Source organism: Mirounga angustirostris, unplaced genomic scaffold (genome assembly GCF_029215605.1).
Source record: "Mirounga angustirostris isolate CCGP_5_RB_7025 unplaced genomic scaffold, mMirAng1.0.hap1 SCAF_11, whole genome shotgun sequence".
Lineage (NCBI taxonomy): Eukaryota > Metazoa > Chordata > Mammalia > Carnivora > Phocidae > Mirounga > Mirounga angustirostris.
In genome coordinates, this window is record NW_026991719.1 from 107,363,659 (window position 1) to 107,381,829 (window position 18,171).

The 18,171-nt window shown below is 40.4% G+C and overlaps 1 protein-coding gene and 1 long non-coding RNA gene across 10 annotated transcripts in view; one reads left to right on the top strand and one right to left on the bottom strand.

The window, feature by feature from the left end:
- ENOX2 (ecto-NOX disulfide-thiol exchanger 2) overlaps positions 1–11,164 on the bottom strand; it is a 284,761-nt gene extending 273,597 nt beyond the window's left edge. For 3 of the 8 annotated variants that reach the window (XM_064574574.1, XM_064574573.1, XM_064574572.1), the window contains exons 1-2: positions 10,961–11,163; positions 9,564–9,623 (exon numbers count right to left, since the gene is read on the bottom strand). The gene's annotated coding sequence lies outside the window, so the exon portion shown is untranslated. Of the gene's footprint in view, positions 1–9,563; positions 9,624–10,960 lie in introns of those variants that run through there. The other 5 variants (XM_064574576.1, XM_064574575.1, XM_064574569.1 and 2 more) reach the window with 4 other exon arrangements.
- LOC123838861 (uncharacterized) lies at positions 10,560–15,266 on the top strand. 2 transcript variants are annotated; one of them, XR_006789526.2, is made up of 4 exons: positions 10,560–10,628; positions 12,517–12,634; positions 12,843–12,906; positions 15,120–15,266. It is a non-coding gene; the product is annotated as an uncharacterized LOC123838861 (long non-coding RNA). The 2 variants fall into 2 exon arrangements; XR_010406260.1 differs by lacking the exon at positions 12,843–12,906.
- The last annotated feature ends 2,905 nt before the right edge of the window (positions 15,267–18,171 follow it).

The window sequence follows — 18,171 nt, forward strand, 5'->3', positions numbered from 1 at the left end:
GAATCCATTACTACACTAACATTGCAATGATTAAAGTCTGAATGACTAAATTCCTTCTGAATTTAGTGATTCATTTGGGCTTGCTTAGGGAATAAATCACATGCTGAGTCAATACAGTGAAAACAAACTTCCTTGCATGTGCACTGGGTTGACAATTGTTTAAAATTTCATCAGACAATGTGGTTAAGACCACTGGGCTCTGGAGTAAAACAAACTTCAGTTGCTTGAATTCTGGCTTATGGGCAAGGTACTTAACCATGCTGAGTCTCAAGTTTTCTCTTCCGACAAATGGGAAAAGAAGTATCTACCTGATTGAGTTGTTGGGAAGCATTAATGATATGATAGCAGCTAGCACAGCGCTTGGCACAAAATTGTTCAATAAATGCATATCAGAGCTATCCTTGTCCTCATAAGCAACAGAGCAAGAAAGGAAAGGTTATAAAGAAAAAGAAAACCAGGATTCATTGAACTCAAGTGCTCCTTGGCCTGTAGAACAGACTTAGCGTGAAAGAAGTTTTCAGTGGCCCACCCATACCCTCTAAAACTAAGCTGCATCTTGTAGATTAGCATATTCATGAGGCAACATGAATATACTAATTGGTGGTGCCTAAGTAGTAGCAAGAAGACTTGTCATGCGGTCTGCTGAGCAGCAATTGTCCCTCGTTTCCTGGAATCTATCCTTCTAAAGAGAGGGTTGGAAAGTAGCAGATAGAAGTATTGCTGGAAGTACCAGGTGGGCTAAGGCCCCTTTCTTCCCCCAATTCTTTAAGCCCTAGCTTCTCTCTTACCCATTCACTTGTGGCCCACTTCCCATATACTCCTCTCCTCCCGCAGTTTATTCTAGTTTTATCGTGATTCTTTCCTTGGCTCTAGTTCTGTCTCTGTACATCAGCAACAAGTGGTATTTATGGAATGTGTGTCTGGCACTGCACTAGGTGAAGTGGAGGGACATCCAAAAGTTAATTGAAGAGACACGTGTTCCATGGCCAAATAGATTGAAGATATACAGGTAGACTGGAGTTTAGGCAATATAGTAAATGCAGATATAACAAGATGATCTGGTTGATTTCAGAGCACAGAGTAGTTTGTTCATCCAGTCAGTGATATACATACTGAAGAATTAAGAAAAAAATGTACAGTTGTCTGTAACTTAATTTGAAATGCATAAAAAGATGTATAAATGGATGGATAGGTGATAAAGCAAATAGAACAAAGTGTTAATTATAGAATCTAAGTGGTGGATATAGGGGTATTTACTATACAATTCTTTAACGGTCTCTATATATTAAATTTTTTTCACCATAAGAGGTTGAGGATAAAGGAGAAGGATAAGGGGTATAGCTTTCTCAACTTCAAATGTTTCAGAACAAAATATCGTATTTATATAAAGAAGCATAGGGGCGTCTGGGTGGCTCAGTCGGTTGAGGGACCAACTCTTGATCTCGGCTCAGGTCATGATCTCAGGGTCTTGGGATTGAGCTCAGCATTGGGCTCTGTGCTCAGCAGGAAGTCTACTTGAAATCCTCTCTCCCTCTCCCTCTGCCCCTTCCCCCTTTCAAAATAAATAAATATTTTTTAAAAAGTTTTTAAAAAAAGCATAAATCAAAATAGGACAAAATGTTAAAAATTGGTGAATCTGAGTGATGGCATGACAGTCCCAAATGATTCATGAAATTTTTATTTAAAATGATTTCAAAATAGAAGGTTAAAAGATAATTTGTTGAATGCTGACCCCTTTTACCTAATGTCTCAGTTGCCATTTTTAGTAGAGAGGATATTGGGTCAATAGTAGTAGAGAAATTGGAAAGGGGGGGCAATAATCAACCCATAGATGTACCTTGGGTGCCTACTATATGCAGGACACTATGCTAGGCACTGTAGAGGATTCAAAGACACAAAAAACACAGTCCCTGCCCTAAGAGGGCTCACAGTGCAGGTGAGGGCATACCAAAGCAGTGTCTGAAAGGGTAACTGGCTGGAGCAGAGAAATTCCATGAGAGAAGTATGAAGATTAGAAAGGTAGATTGGAGCCAGACTGCAGAAAGTACCAAAGGCCATGCTAAGGAATTTGGACTTCATCCTATGGATAATGGGAAGCCATTTACAGTATCTGAGTTGGAGAAAGAACATGTTCTAAACCCATGGGCTAGATAGTATAATCTGTTGGAGCACAGGTACCTTCAACATGTATTTGTTTTATATTCATATACTTCTGGCCCTTCTGTCTACTTCCCATATCTGGATGTGGCCTTTAAGGTTTCTCAACATTCTGGATGCTGCCCATTTTTAAAACAGCCACTTTATGTCATCTTTCCAGCCTCTGTCCCTTTCCCTCCCCCAGCCCCCAAGAGGAGCTGCCCAGCACTCAGCTCAGCCCTGCTGACTCAGTAAGCAATAAATAAGCCTCATGCAGTTTTTTTAAACCAAGTTGCTAAGCTTTGAATCTCTGATTTCCTTCATGGTAATCAAGCCCCAATTACTACTGAGATCATTGATTTGAGTTGAAAAAATGAATATTCAGCTAAGCAACATGTGAAGGAGTACAGGAAGGTATGTCCAATGTGTAGAAGGAAACAACTGTTCAAAGTGATTTTTGGATATTGAAGGAAAACCTAATGGAGATGACACTGCTGAATAGCAGCAAGTGATTAGGGTCAGACCTCTCAAAGACTGCCAAACTAAAAGGTGGACGTTTTCTGTCTCTAGTTTACCACCCCACCCCCAGCCCATCCTCCAATCCAGTCATGTCACTCCCACATTTAAAACCCTGTGCTGGCTCACCCAGCTTGCCCAGCTCCTTAGCAAGCAGACTTCCTTCACCAACTGGCCACAAGATACCTTTCCAGATTCTTATCCTGTCCCCCACCCCAACTCCCAGTGATTCACACACAATATCTTAACTTTTTCTAAACTATCCATTCTGACACATGTGACTGCTTTGCATGTGTTTGGTGGTCCCCCTGCCCACCTTGCCCACCACCTCTTTTTCCACCTGGATTCTAGGCAATGCCCACTTATCCTTTGTGATTCAGCATAGTTAGACTCTGGTCTGTGTTACCTACCTCTAGCAGTTATTCCCTCCATCATGTTTCCAGGGCACCTTATATATACCTCCTCTCTTCCCATTGTAACATAATTATTGGTTTGGGTGTCTATCCCCATCCCCCTCCTCCCACCCCCACTTAACTGTGAACTCCTTAAGGGCAGGCAGGGACTACTTCTAATTCATCACTATTCCTAGTGCTTACCATAGGTTCTGGTCCTGTATACGTGCTCAAATGTCTATTGAATAAATGAGCTTGAATATCAAGTGATCCTTGAATTCAAACTCAGCATCTCTTGAAAGGTAAAAATTAGGATATTATGTGACCAAAGTAATCCTAGTGAAGTATGTTTGAGGACTTGACCGAAGGAGAAATGATGGGAGGACATATTATGGGGTCTTACTGTGGGACAGTTTCTACCCCAGGAAGCTCTTACTGCTAGTTGTTGCTGGCTAAAAAGAAGAGCAGCTGGAGCGGCCAACAAGGGCCCTTACTGGGGATTTCCCCATCGTTATCTTTCACAGTTCAGTACTGAATGAAGTAAAGTTGTTTACATAACATTCTCCACACAGTGTTTTGATTCTTCTGAATTACAGCCAAACTTTCATTTGTGCTCTGCCTACAGATACATTTGGACCAGACTTGTTAACGGGTAGTCACTGAAAGTTCTCCAGTTCACATTCTCACCTGCCATTATTACACCAAGGAACATTTTGTGGGGAAGGGACGACTGAAAATCTGAGAGCCAAAAAGGGGGATGGGGAATGCTAATAAAAATGACCTTTTATTTTTCTCCTAGATTGCCAATATATTTCACAGCACCTCCCTCCTGCATTGGTTTATACCGTGTATCTGTAAAGGCAAAAAAAGAAAATGAAGACTTTAGCAAAACTTGACGCTTGTAGGCAAGGAAAAGAGGAAGCAACACTGAGGCCTGGAATATAAATCTTTAGACATAGGATCCGTTGCCACTTCTGGAAAGTAAACATTTCAGCTATTTTAAACAAATAGCGAAAGCAATTAGCCCCTTCTGTAGACTAAACTGAGGTGTATGCTGAATTTAAAAAAAAAAAAAAACTGAGTCTGTTTTGATCTTCAAAAATGTCAAACTGGTAAACATTTGCTTTTTTTGTACATATAAATCTATGAGCCAAGCCTAGCTTGAGGAAGATTTAAGAGACATAAAATTTGTCTGAGGTGTCTGCCAAATCTCTGCAGCAGAGAGAAACCCTGGAAAAGCTGACATAGTCATAACTCTCACATCACTAGCAGGCTTGTGCAGGGCTGGACGTACACAAAGTCACTGTTCCTTCTCTCAAACTGTTTGTAAACAGAGAAGTAGATCATTTGCTTATCAGCTATCTGGTAACTCATTTTTGCCTATATATCCCACAGAGGAAAGAGGAAAAAAAAAAGAGTAAGTTCCTACTGGCACATATCCCAATTTTCAGCTGGGTAGATCTTCATTTATAAGATGTGCCTGCTTGTTAAAATCTTCTCTGTCATTTGCTCTTGCACACTCATTCTTGTGTGTATACTATATCAATCTCTGTCTCTGCCTCTCTGGAAGGCATTAAAAGAGGGTATTTGTAAGTATCTAGTGCAGTGTCTAACAGAATGCTTTGCACATAATAAGCCCACAATAATTCATCAAATAATTGAAACTCTATCTGTAATTTCTGTATTCAACTTATTTGATCATGGAACAAGAGAATTATAGATTCTTTCTCTTGGAGTATTTAAAAGCGACAATTCCTTACAAAGTAATATCATTTTATTCAGACAATTCATTCTTAGGACTTCTGTCCTTTAAAAGCATCCATTTTTGCACAATGGGTATTATTTGTAAGGCAAATGAAGGAAAGACCACGCTGCAGGATCCTGAATGACAATATGAACACGGATACATTTTGTAGAGAAAATCAGATATCCCATATTCACCTGATTGTATGTCGTTATGGTAATCCACTACATATGTCTAAGATCACTTAACAATGCAGGAATACAGTGCACGCATGGGCTGCATTCTGTAAATAGGATTAACAGTTGAATTCAACCAAGGTCTTCCCTGGGGAGAGATCGCTGGAAAATACATCTACATGACATTTAAAAAAATAAATTAACCAATGACATTGGCTCCCATGAGACACATTGTTTCTTGTACATTCAATTCTATCACAGTTTTCTGTAGCTCTCTGCTGACATCCCCATCCCAAAAGACATAGAATTTCAAAACAGGAAGAAAAACAGAGCAACTGGAGCTCTTCTGTCTCTCCTGCATGAAGTGTTATGTACACAAAGGAAAGATTTCTGTAAATTAGCACAATGTGAACTGTGACATGGTGAGATCATGTCAGTCTGTACTGTTCTTGTTATGCTGTGGTCACATATAACTTGCCCAAGGGAATGAACAAAGTCTGTGCGTATACTAAGATTGGCAAGGGCTGCAGGAAAATGAAGAGAGCTGTGTTATAGCAGGAGGTTTCAATTTTTTCCTTTAAAAAAATGTTCTTTATGATGATTTTTCTTCCCACTTTTATGTATTTAATTTTCCTCATCTGTAAAATAGGGGTAACTATTGCATGTATGTAATATTTTTAGTGAGGATGAAATGAAATCCTGGCACACAACAGTTAACCCATATAGTCCACATCAACATTTGGCTAGCATTAACTAAATACCTATTATATGCCAGGCACTGGCCTTAGACACCAAGAAAAAGTAAATCATAGGAGGAAAAAGTGACACTGGGGAGAAAAGCAGGGAGCTGATTTTCAAAAGTTTTATAAGCCAATCTAAGAAATTTGGATTCTATCTTGAGGACAATGGGCAGCCTCTGAACTATTTTATATAGCGATGGATAGCGTCAGATTTGCGATTTAGAAAAATCATTGTTAGCACTGGTGGAAAATGGATTGGAAGGTAAGCAGGTTGGAGACAGTAGTAATCCAGGCTAGAAGTTGTATGTGTGTGTGTGTGTGTGTGTGTTGCAGGGTGTGTATGTGGGGGGGGTGTGCCCCAAACTATGGCAATGATAATAGGGGTAGACATGGGAAAAACATTTTTAATAACTTTTAAAAAGTAACAAATATACTATTATAGATGATTAAAAAATAAAAAGATGCAAAATGTTAAAAAGAGAACTCACATTACCTTACCATTTACAGCAAACCATTATTGAATTTTTGTGTTTAACATTACAGGATAATGATAATTTCCAATGTATGCATACACGGGGTGTCTGTGTGTGTGGCCACGTGCATGTGTATGTGTGTGTGTTTAAACTGGAATTTGTCAGCTTCATAACCTGAATTTTCTCTTACTATATCACAAACAACTTTCAACATCACTAAATATTTTTTAGTAACATCAACTTAAATGGCTACTTAGTGAACTATTCTATAGATATACCATAATTGATTTAATCCAAATCTCTAGTACTGGGGACATTTAAAATGCTGTTTTTCTCTTTTTTTCCCCTGGGATAGATATCCTGAGAGCTAAAATTTTGGAAATACCACATCTACTTCCTCAGCATAGAGCCCCAGAAGTTGAAGTGGTAGACTGAAAGCTATGTCAATTTTAAGATTTTTGATATATACTGATAATTTCTCTCCAAATTACAGTCCCACTAGCAGCACTTATGAGTGAGAGACCCATTTGAGAGTGATTTCAAGGATGGAGTCAACTGGATTTGGTGGGTGGAGAGGAGGGATGGATCTTTGGCAGGGTATTGGGACAGGAACAATGTGAACTCTGTCAAGAGGAGCAAAGCAATGAGCAGGTCTAAGGAACAGGTGGCTGGGTGGATAATTGATGGGAATGAAAAAGGGAAGGGGACCACAGGAGAGTGGAGGAAAATGAAAAAAAAAAGAAAGAAACCTCTAGTGAAGTTATGCATTCAGGTCACTTTAATTTACTGCTTTATTCAGCAAAAGCAGCTAATGTAGCAAAGAGCTAATCTTCTTGTAACATTTGGCACTATCGTACCAAAGTTCCGAGTTACATTCATATGAATATGTTTATCCATTGTTTTTCGTCCAATAACCATTTATTAGGTATCTACCAAGTGCCAAGAGCTGTTCTAGATGCTCTGGGTATGGAGATAAATGAGACCTGGCCCCTGCCCTCAAGAAGCTCACAGTCTAGGGGAGAGCCAGACACATCCACAGACTGACACACTATAGTGTGGTGCAGCCCAGGACAGAGGTAAGTGCAGGGTTCCATGGAAGCCAGGAGCCTAACATTATTTCATGTATGCTTGCATGTGTTTGTGTGTGGTGGTGGGGGTGGGGAGAGTTGCAGGAAAGGCTTCAAAGAGATGTTGATATTTGAACTGAGTCTTGAAGGAGGAGTTCCTCAGATGACTAAGGGTCACAGATCATACTCATATTCCTTACCAGTGCCTTGAATATTTGTGCCACTGCTGTCAGGGACACTCAGTAAGGCAGTGAAGATGCCCGTGTGTAATCCAAACCCATTCGTGAAAACAGCCTCCACTGATACCTTCATGTATATATGTGCATAGCCTGATTTGGGCAGTAATATGCACATCTTAGAATATAAAGGATAACAGACAAGTGACATACAGACTTTTAAAAATAATTCTGATGACATTGATAGAATAATAATAGTCACCTCTACCAAGTCCTACTAATTCTACCTCCTAAATGTCTCTTATATCTGTTCCCTCCTCTCATATGAAGCTCCTTTGGGTCCTCATCATCTCTAGCTTCCTAACTGGTCAGGCCCCACTCCAGTGCATCCTAAAGTAAAAACCTCATTATGGTGCTCCTCTTCTAAAATATTTTAATGTTTTTTATTGCCTACAATCACTATTTCCCAAATTTTATTTGAGTATTATCATATTCACATACCACATGTACTATTATTTACTTAGTATTTGTCTTTAAATCAACATAAAACTTGTTCACTTTCTATTTTTACTAAGCCATTTCCTGCATAACTTTAGATTGATGACATAGTTCAGTTTTATCTTTTATGAGACACATCAGAATATATAATTACTAAAACTTAAAATGTTTGCGGGAATACAACATAACCACCACTGGCAGACACCCTACAGTTTGAAAAACAATGGCTTATGGGAGCACATCCAAATTTCTTTCTTTTTTAAAAAAATTATTATTATTATTATTATTATTATTAAGTAGGCTCCATGCCTAGCATAGAGCCCAAGGCAGGGCTTGAACTCACAACCCTGAGATCAAGACCTGAGCTGAGATCAGGACTCGGACGCTTAACCAACGGACACCCAGGTGTCCTGAGCACATCCAAATTTCTTAGCACAGCATTCAAGGTACTTCACAAATGAGCCCCAACCTATCTTTCCAGACTCTTCTACCATTACAAACCTTCCTTTCCCAAACAATCTGTACCCTAGCCATGCTGAATTCCTAAATATTGAATGGACATGCTTTGCTCTTCTATAGCTACATGTCACAGACTGCTCTTTCTAATCTGGAATGCCTCCCCTCTACTGTTCTCTGCTTGGCAAACTCATTATCCTTCAAGACCTGTCAGGTCACCTCCTTACAGAAGCCTTCTCCCTGACTTTCCCTTATAGTTAGACACTCCTTCCTTTACCCTTCTAATAGCACTTTGTACCTGTCTCTGTTACACTACACATTATCTCAGAATTATGGGCATACACCTCCCCAGCTAGACCTAGGGAGAGCTCACATCTCATACTCTGTTGCATCCTGAACACTCCATGTGAGCAAAGGTCACGGAGGAGACCTAGTGACCTAGGAAGTCACTTAAAACAAAAGCTACAATAAAACAAAACCTAAAGTACTGTCCAGGTAGCTTACATGTAAGACATGTTTTTTAAAGAGAATTTATCTGATTCAGAAATAGCCATACTGACTATAGTTTTGGCAGACACAATTAGCTATGGCTGCAATAGCAGTTAAGCTAATTTGGTTTTGGCAGTTACTTTACAGCATACACATACTGACATAGAAACTAAAAGTGAATCATTTGGGTTTCTGCCAGGATGATCAACTATACTTCACAATAATCTTTCCTTACCACAAATGGAAAGTCAAGAAGAAAAGTGAACAATGAGACTAGTAAACCATGGTGGAGAGAGCATGGGCTTTCAAGCCAGAGATCTATACATCCAAACCCCAACTCAACTCCTTACAATCCATGTGACTTTGGGTAAATTGTTACACTTCTCTGCCTTTTAGTTTTCTCTTTTAGAAAACTGGGAAAAATAGTACCTACTTCATAAGACTCTTAAGATAATGCAACAAAGTGCTTATGATAGTGCCTGGAACATTACATGGGCTCAATAAATAGTCATTATTGTTACCCAATGAAATGACTACAATTCAGATAATATGATGCATAAGGGCAGCAAATACATTTCTTAAGAAAATAAATTTATGGCACCAGGCTTTAAAATGACAACTATAGAGTGTAGCTAAGAATAGCCACTAACAAAACAGTCTATAAGGCAAAGTTCTTCTTAGGTTTAAATTAAACTCACACCTGGAACATACCACCACACTTCTTTGTGTTCTCCAAGAAATGATCCCAAATCAGGTTCCCCTAGGATGAAAAAAAAAAACAAAAACAAAAAATCACCCAATCTTAATTTTTTGTCTTTAGTTTTATTTGATATAGAATAATATCCAAACTATGTGGATGCTTTAAAGTATCTTGTTATTATGACCCCAAGCTTTCCAACACTATTTCTTTCCCAATCTCTTCTTGATGACACCTTTTATTCCAGTCAGGCATACCCACCCTTCACAAAAGTGCTCCCTCTTCTATCTGCCCTTTTCAGATACCAATCCCGGTACCAGAAGGCATTTTCTCCCTCCTCTTTGCCCATTTCAAATCCTCTTTACTCCTCTGGAGCCGAAATTAAAATTCACCTCCTCCACAAAGCCTACCAGGATTAGTCTGGAAGACAGACAACAGTGTCAAGCTACAGCACTTCCAGGGTTAGGCTTGACCTTCCATAGATCAACTCCCAACCACATCAGTATTACACACTTTTTGCATGCTTTTGTAATAATAAAATAATTGATACAGTCTGTTTCGCACAGTCTACTTTATTCCGCAGTCGGTGTGCCCCCTAAATCTTTGTATTAGTGCTGTATCAGTCCGTGCTGGAAACCCCGAAAGCGCTCGGTTTTTAAAAGAGGTCTAACCTGCCTTTGACTCTCACCAGAACACTGCACTGAACCTTAACCACGTATTTCTCAAAAGCGAAATTTCTTCTATCTACTGCTCCCCACGCCTTTTAGAAACTGAGGAGAAACCCTTTCCACTCCAAAGATCTGGTCAGGGAAGGGGCGGGTGGCTGGAAGGGCCAATAAAGAGTGGGCGACGAACTTTATCCCACCAGCAAGGAAGCAAAAAGTGAAAATTTGGCAAAAAGTCACTCCCTGGGCGTGGCGGGGAATTCCCACGCCCCCACAGGGAATTGGGGAGTGTGTGCATTGGGAGTGGTGTGTGTCCAAATCTGAAATGTAAATTGAGGGAAGAGAGGAAAGAGGTCACCCAACTCCTCCAAGTAGTAAGAAGGAGCGTCCAGACGCCGCCTAAGTAAGACCCCGGTCGAGAACCCTAACTTCAGATCCCTGAGGTGGCACCAGACGGGAGCGGGGAGAGACGATGGCGTTGTGAGGAGAAAAAGAGAGAGGGCGAGGCAGAAAAAGAAGAGAGGGCGCGCTCCCGAGGCTCGAAGCTCGAGGAAACTGGCGTGGAGAGCTCAAAAGCCCACCCCCGACTCCCAGGCCCGACACCCCCTCCCCGGCAGAGGCGGAGCTGGGCGGAGTTAGGCGCTGAAGACAGCGGCCCGGAAGCACCCTCCTCCCTAGGCCCCCTCGGTCCCACAGTCCCCAGCCATAGCCGCTCGGGCTTTCTGCCTCTCTGACCTCCAGCTCTCCGGCTACCGAAGGGCTACTCCTTATACAGCCGCGGAAAATCGGGCCGGCGTAACAGCTTCTGAGAGCACAGCGCCCTCGCGGCGCCCCACGCCACGCAACTGTCTTCTCAACTCCCCGCCTTGCGCTAGCCGGCTTAGGCCCGGCACTCAGGCCCAGGGCTGGACTCTCACCCACATCGCGACTGCTTCAGTGTCTCCTATTGGTTACTGGTCACCAGGGAAGCCGGAGGCCCTATCCCTTGTCCTCATGGGAAATGTAGTTTTAGGCCGTTGGAGGCCGTTCTTCCTGGGAGGATCCAATATTGGCATTGGAGGAGAGACTCAAGTGAAGACAGAGGATTGTGGGAGATGAAGTCGAGGCACTTCTTTCTGTATACCCACAATTCCTACCTCCAGTCCGATCATCCCCCGAGTTCAGATGTGGGAGGGTATTATTGTAGGTGTTGTAGTTTGTAGTGTAGTGCCCTACAGAATCTCTCTTCTTGGGGTATGGGGTTGTGCTTGTGGGGGTAGATGAAGGTTCTAGATTAATTTACTATTGGTTAAGCTATTAACATTTTAGCGGAAGCACTTTATGTCGTGATTTAAAATTCTCATTGAGTTTTGATTGAAAAACTTAAAAAAATGTTATTTATGCTCTGATAAACTTAGAATAACTGGTCCTTTAAAATGTCATAGTGTGTTCTGTGTGAACCATCTGCATTAGAATCACTTCAGAGGTTCTGGGGGAAATGTATACTATGTTTCTAGTCGGGTATCACATTTTTACTTCAAAGTAGTATCATAAGAGGCATAGCAATGTGATCTAAGCCAGCCCAGCAGAAGCCCACTTAACCCATAAGGAAGCCACATTGTTGCCACAAAGAACAGTTGCCACATCACTGGTGTAATGCAACAATTTAGAACAGGTAGAGAATACAACTTGAATAATAAGAAATAAATGTATATTTCTTTAAGAAACTATTGTTTTGGGGGCCCCTGGGTGGCTCAGTCAGTTAAGCGGCTGCCTTCAGCTCAGGTCATGATCCCGGGGTCCTGGGATCAAGTCCCGCATTGTGCTCCTTGCTCAGCAGGGAGCCTGCTTCTCCCCTGCCTGCCGTTCCCCCTGCTTGTGTTTGCTCTCTGTCTCTCTCTCTCTGTGTCAAATAAATAAATAGAATCTTTTTTTTTTTTTTAAGATTTCATTTATTTATCTGACAGAGAGAGACACAGCGAGAGAGGGCACACAAGCAGGGGGAGTTGGAGAGGGAGAAGCAGGCCTCCCACAGAGCGGGGAGCCCGACGCGGGGCTCGATCCCAGGACCCCGGGATCATGACCTGAGCGGAAGGCAGACGCCCAATGACTGAGCCACCCAGGCGCCCCTAAATAAATAGAATCTTAAAAAAAAAAAAGAAACTACTGTTTTAGTAATAGACATGTTAAAAGAGGTAGATAAAGAAATAGATGGCGACATCTAGCACTTTCAAACAATTTAAAGGTTGAGGAAAATGATGGTTTATTAACGTTGATTTCACTCCTAATGTTCGACTTTTTTTCTTTGTTAGAGATGAATCCTTATAGCTGAATGGATCATTACAGTTGGGTTACTACAATTTTACTGATCAGGACAACTTTTTGACTCACAAGTGGAATGAATACAAAGAGGGATTGCATTTTGCTAAGGTAATTGCCTAAAATATTTAAAAGAGAAGTGAAAAAAGAGGACTTAATGGACTGAATAATTTACTCAGCAAACTGCTTTGTGCAAGGCTCTGGGCTAGGCACTATTGCTACAGAATTAGAAAACATCCCTTGCCCTTAAGTAGCTCACAATCTATGAGAAGAGACAGAGTATACAATGTAAAAAGTGCTCTAAAAAATGTCTACATAGGGTTCTACAGGACCATAGAAGCAGAAGAACTCATTCTACTACTGAAAGAAGCCATGCTTGAATGGTGAGACTTGAAGAACTGGTAAGGTATTTGGGGGTGGGGAGGTCAACCATATTTCATACTGAGGAATAAGAATGTGAGAAAGCGGGATGCCTGGGTGGCTCAATTAAGCGGCTGCCTTCTGCTCAGGTCATGATCCGAGGGTTCTGGGATCGAGCCCCACATCAGGCTCCTTGCTGTCAGGGAGCCTGCTTCTCCCTCTGCCTGCCGCTCCCCCTGCTTGTGCTCTCTCTCTCTCTCTGACAAATAAAGTCTTAAAAAAATAAAAATGTTTAAAAATAAAAAAAAAAGAATGTGAGGAAGTGCAGAGAACACCTCCCCCCACCAAAACAAAAACAAAAACAAAAACAAAAAAACAAAAAACAACGAGATCAGGCAGGAATAGAGGGCCATACCAATGAGTTCAAAATTTAACCTGAAATAGCAGAGAACTGTCAAAGGATCTTAAGCAAAGACATGGTATGATCAGATGGACTTGGTGATAATTTGGATATGGAAAGTGAGGGAAAAGAAGGAGTGTCTTGAGACTCTCAAGTTCTGATTTGGAAGATTGAGTATGTGGTTGTACCACTCATTTAGATAGGGAACCCAGAAAAAGTAACAAGTTTTGTGAGGGATAGGAGAAATTAAGTTTTGGACACTTAAAATTTGAGGAGTCTGTGGAACATTTGGGTGGAGATACCTGGTAGCTGCAAGGAAGTGTGGGTCTGAAGCACAGGAGAGAGGTCTGGGTTGGAACTAAACATCAGACTAAACTGATGTCTATATACTAGACATCAGTATATAGATGGTAATTAGCTAAGCAAAGATGGATTAAATTTCACTCAGAGTGTTTAGAATAGTAATTTTTAAAGGACAAAGATTGTATGTATGTATGTAAGTATGGAATCCTAGAAAATAACTATATTCAAGGAGTAGGTAGAGGAAGTCAAGCTTCCTTGCCTTCAAAGGAAGCTGAGAAGAAATGGTCACATAGATGAACCAAGAGAAAATAAAGTATAATTACTAGAATATAACATAGAGAGGTCAAATAAGAGGATAGAAGAGTAACAAGGAGCTACTCATTCATCCATTCAACAAATATTTATTGAGTACCTACAGCTTTCCAGGCATAATTCAAGATGTTGGGAATAGAGAAGTGGGGAAAAAAACACAGATAACATCCCTTCCCTTTGGAGCTTATATTCTAATGGGGGGGAATATCAATAAACAAGATTAATAATTAAAATACATAGCTGTGACAAGTAATATTTCTGCAAAGCTTATTAGATTGCATGTGTATATGTGTGTGTGTATTACACATACAAAGGTGAGACTCTTGATCTATTGTTGGTAGAAAATATGCCTGAAAATATATCCAGGAAAAGAAATACTTGAGTCTAAGAAGATGAATTTGTGGAATAACGGCCTGGGGTATGTTAGTCTGATGGGATTTATAGATCAATCAGTAGGCCATGGTTAAGGTTTTGTCAAGAGATAATGTAAAGTTCAAGTTACGGCCACGGTTCAGGTTTATAAGGTGGAATGTGTTTGGCTTCAGTCTTTCCTTAGGTTAAGGCTTAGTCAGTCTGTTGCTATCTTTACAAGTCAATGTGGATCCCTTGTTAGAGGACCATGTAACCAAATTTAGGGCTCAGCCTGATATCAACATTAGGCCCTGGACGTATAGCCATGGTTCAATCTGTGTCAAGGATCAGAGTCTGTTTCTGATTGGTATGAAAGCTTACTTGGAAGCTGTCATTATTCCAGTGTGGCCTGAATTATACCTCATTGGGAATTCAATATACAAGATTGGGGTTCAAATTTTGGCCAATATTAAGATTTAGTCTGTATGTAGGAAGAGGCCTCATTCTAAAATTAGTGTCAGAGCTGTCTGTGGGCCAGCCTTAGATGGACCACAACCAGGGATAGGGCTCAGCTCAAGGTTTGACTTTAGTTTTCTGGTCAGTGTTGGAATCACTTGTATTTCTAGGCTTGGAAATCAACAAAGACCAGTTATGGCTCTGCCAGAGGCTGCTGTTCATGCTGATCTTGTTGCCTTGGAAAAGGCTAAATAAGAATTTGAATAGGACTTATGTTCAGTCTTTTATTGGGTAAAGTGACAATTAGTGTTCACGGCTAATGTTTATTCTTGGTCCAGCATTAGGCTCAGTCTGTGGTTAGTGTTAAGGCACAGACAGTGTGCCAATTTAATATTCAATCTTTTGTCATTTTAGGTCATTACCTGTGATGTGCCCTGGAGTTGTGTCTCAGATCAATGATAGCATTTCATCCATGGATAATATGAGTGTAGAGATTGTGGCCAGGATTTCAACTATGCATACGAACGGGATTTGGGTAAGCCCAAGGTATAATTTCTGGCTTTAGCCAGTGTCAGTGTTCTGTCTTCATTGATAGCCCCTCTCAGGAATGGTCTGTGGAGCTAACTCATGCAGTGGCCAATGTTGTACCTTATTCTGTGGCTAGAGCACAGCTCACTTAGTGACCTGTGTTAGCACTTCCACTTGGCCTATGTCAGAGTTGATTCTGCAGGTAGTGGTCCTGTTTTGACTCTGTGTAGAGTTTCTTTTTTTTTTTTTAAAGATTTTTTATTTATTTATTTGAGAGAGAGAGAATGAGAGAGAGCACATGAGAAGGGGGAGGGTCAGAGGGAGAAGCAGACTCCCTGCTGAGCAGGGAGCCCGATGCGGGACTCGATCCAGGGACTCCAGGATCATGACCTGAGCCGAAGGCAGTCGCTTAACCAACTGAGCCACCCAGGCACCCTGTGTAGAGTTTCTGTTCACTGAGTGCTGCTGTTAGTGCCATCTGATCAAGCTTTTATTTGTCTATTAACATTCTGGTTGATGTAATTCCAGTATTATTTCATACACAATATATGTAGTTTTTGCTTATTTAGATACTTGAAGGAGGCTTATAATGATCAGTAGCTGGATTGAGTTTTGGGATGACTTATCAAATATTTTTAGATAGATTCTTTAATAATAGTATTAGTTTGCTGTGGTAATACTGTTGATTGGTTAGCTCAATACCTTTAAAATATCCCCTTGCCTTATACTCCTCAAAATACAGACTCTAAAAGCTAACACTACTTTTTCTCAGGCGCTATTTTTTTTATATCAATGAGGCACAAAAGGAAATGTGGTTTGATTTATGGAAAAATTTATTTTCCTGGTCAAAGGAACAAAAATCATGGGCAATGGCCCTTCCATTTTTTTAAAGCTTTATTGAGGTATAATTGATACACAAAAATTCTGCATATTTAATGTATACCTTTCAATGAGCTTGGACATATGTCTGTACCCATAATACCATCACCACAATCAAGGCCCTGACATATCCATCACCTTCAGAAATTTTCTTGTTTGTGTGTATGTGTGTGTGTGTGTGTGTTTTGTGATAAGAACGTTTAACGTGAGCTCTATCCTCTTGACATATTTTAAAGTACACAATACTGTACTTTTAACTATAGGCACTATGCTATGGAGCAGATATCTAGAACTTATTCATCTTACAAAATTGAAACATTATACTCACTCCCCCCAGCCCCTGGCAATCACCATTCCACTCTCTGCTTCTTTGAGTTTGACTATTTTAGAATCCTTATAAAAGTGGAACTATGCAATATTTGTCCTTCAGTGACTGGCTTTTTTACTTAGCATAGTGTCTTCTACATTCATCTGTGTTGTCACAAATGGTAGAATTTCCTTCTTTTTAAAAAGCTGAATGATATTCCATTGTATTTATAGACCACATTTTCTTTATCCATTCATCTGTTGATGGACATTTAGGTTGTTTCTATATCTTAGCTATTGTGAATAATGCTTCAGTGAACATTGGCATGTTAATTTATTTTTGAGATACTGATTGCATTTCCTTTGGATATATACCCAGAAATGAGACTGCTGAATTATAGGGTAGTTTGATTTTTAATTTTTTGATGTAGTGTTCAGTGATTCATTAGTTGCCTATAATATACCTGTTGGCCATTTGTATAAGACCATTTGGAGAACTGTCTGTTTAGTTCCCTATGAATTTTATGATTGTTGTTAAAATTTCTGCTTAAAATGCCATTGGGATTTTGATAGGGATTGCATTGGATCTGTAGATCACTTTGGGTAGTATGGACATTTTGACAATATTAATTCGTCAATCCATGAGCCAGAGATGTTTCCCTATTTATTTGATATGCTTTAATTTCTTTCATCAGTGTTTTTATAGTTTTCAGTGTATAGGTCTTTCACCTCTTGGATTAAGTTTATTTGTATGGATTTTATTATTTTGATGCTTTTACAAATGGGATGTTTCCTAAATTTTATTTCCAGATATTTCATTGTTAATATAGAGAGATGCAACTGATTTTTGTATCTGATTAAGCTTTTACCAGAGTTTAGGGGTTACCTGTGGCCAGATTAAGGCTTACTATGAAGAAGGTTTTAGGGCTGAGTGTAAACATGTTTCTCATATAGGTTGTTGATGTTACATGTCAGTCTACAAATAAGGTTAGTGTGAGAATAGGCAATACATAGGATCCAGCTTGTGTTCAGGTTTAGAGGCTCAGGCTGTTGCCAGGGTTTGAGTTCAGAGTGTTCATGTCCTGTTGTCATTTTGGGATTTAGACTCTGGCTAGAGTAGCAGGTATCCTGGTATCAGTAGTAGAGTTCAGTCTGTGCTAATTTTTAGTGCCTCTACTGTGCCCAGTGTCATGGGTGTATCTCTCCCAATTTAGGATTAGGTTTGTGGCCAGGCTGGTTGCTCAACCTCAAGCTAGTGCTAGGACACATTCTGTGGCCACTAATATAGTGAACTTTGTTTATGGGTTTAAGGCTCAGTCTGTGACAAAGGTTAGTGCTCAGTCTCAGCCTGTTATTAGGCCTAATAATACAAGGAGGGTTTTGAATCAACCTTGCAGTGTGATGAATTGTTCTTTAGCCAGGCATAGGGTTCAGACTTTGGGTCTCAGATTGTGGACAAGACTTACATTCTTCATCCCAGAGTGGTGCTCAGTATGTGGCCAGGAATAGGGCTCAGATCTTGGCCTTGGTGAGTTGCATCTGTGCTCTGTGCTCAGGGTTAAGGTTAAATCTCTTGCTAGGTTTCACACAAATATGAAAAGTATTTGTTTCATTTTGTCCTTAATTCATGTTCAAGACTTGGGTTCAGTCCTAGCCCAGGGTTAGAACTGGGTTAGGCACCTAGCCCAGTTCAGTGCCTCCTATTGGGAATCTGTCTGTGGCTAGAGTTAAGGTTAAAGCTGCGCTTGGATTC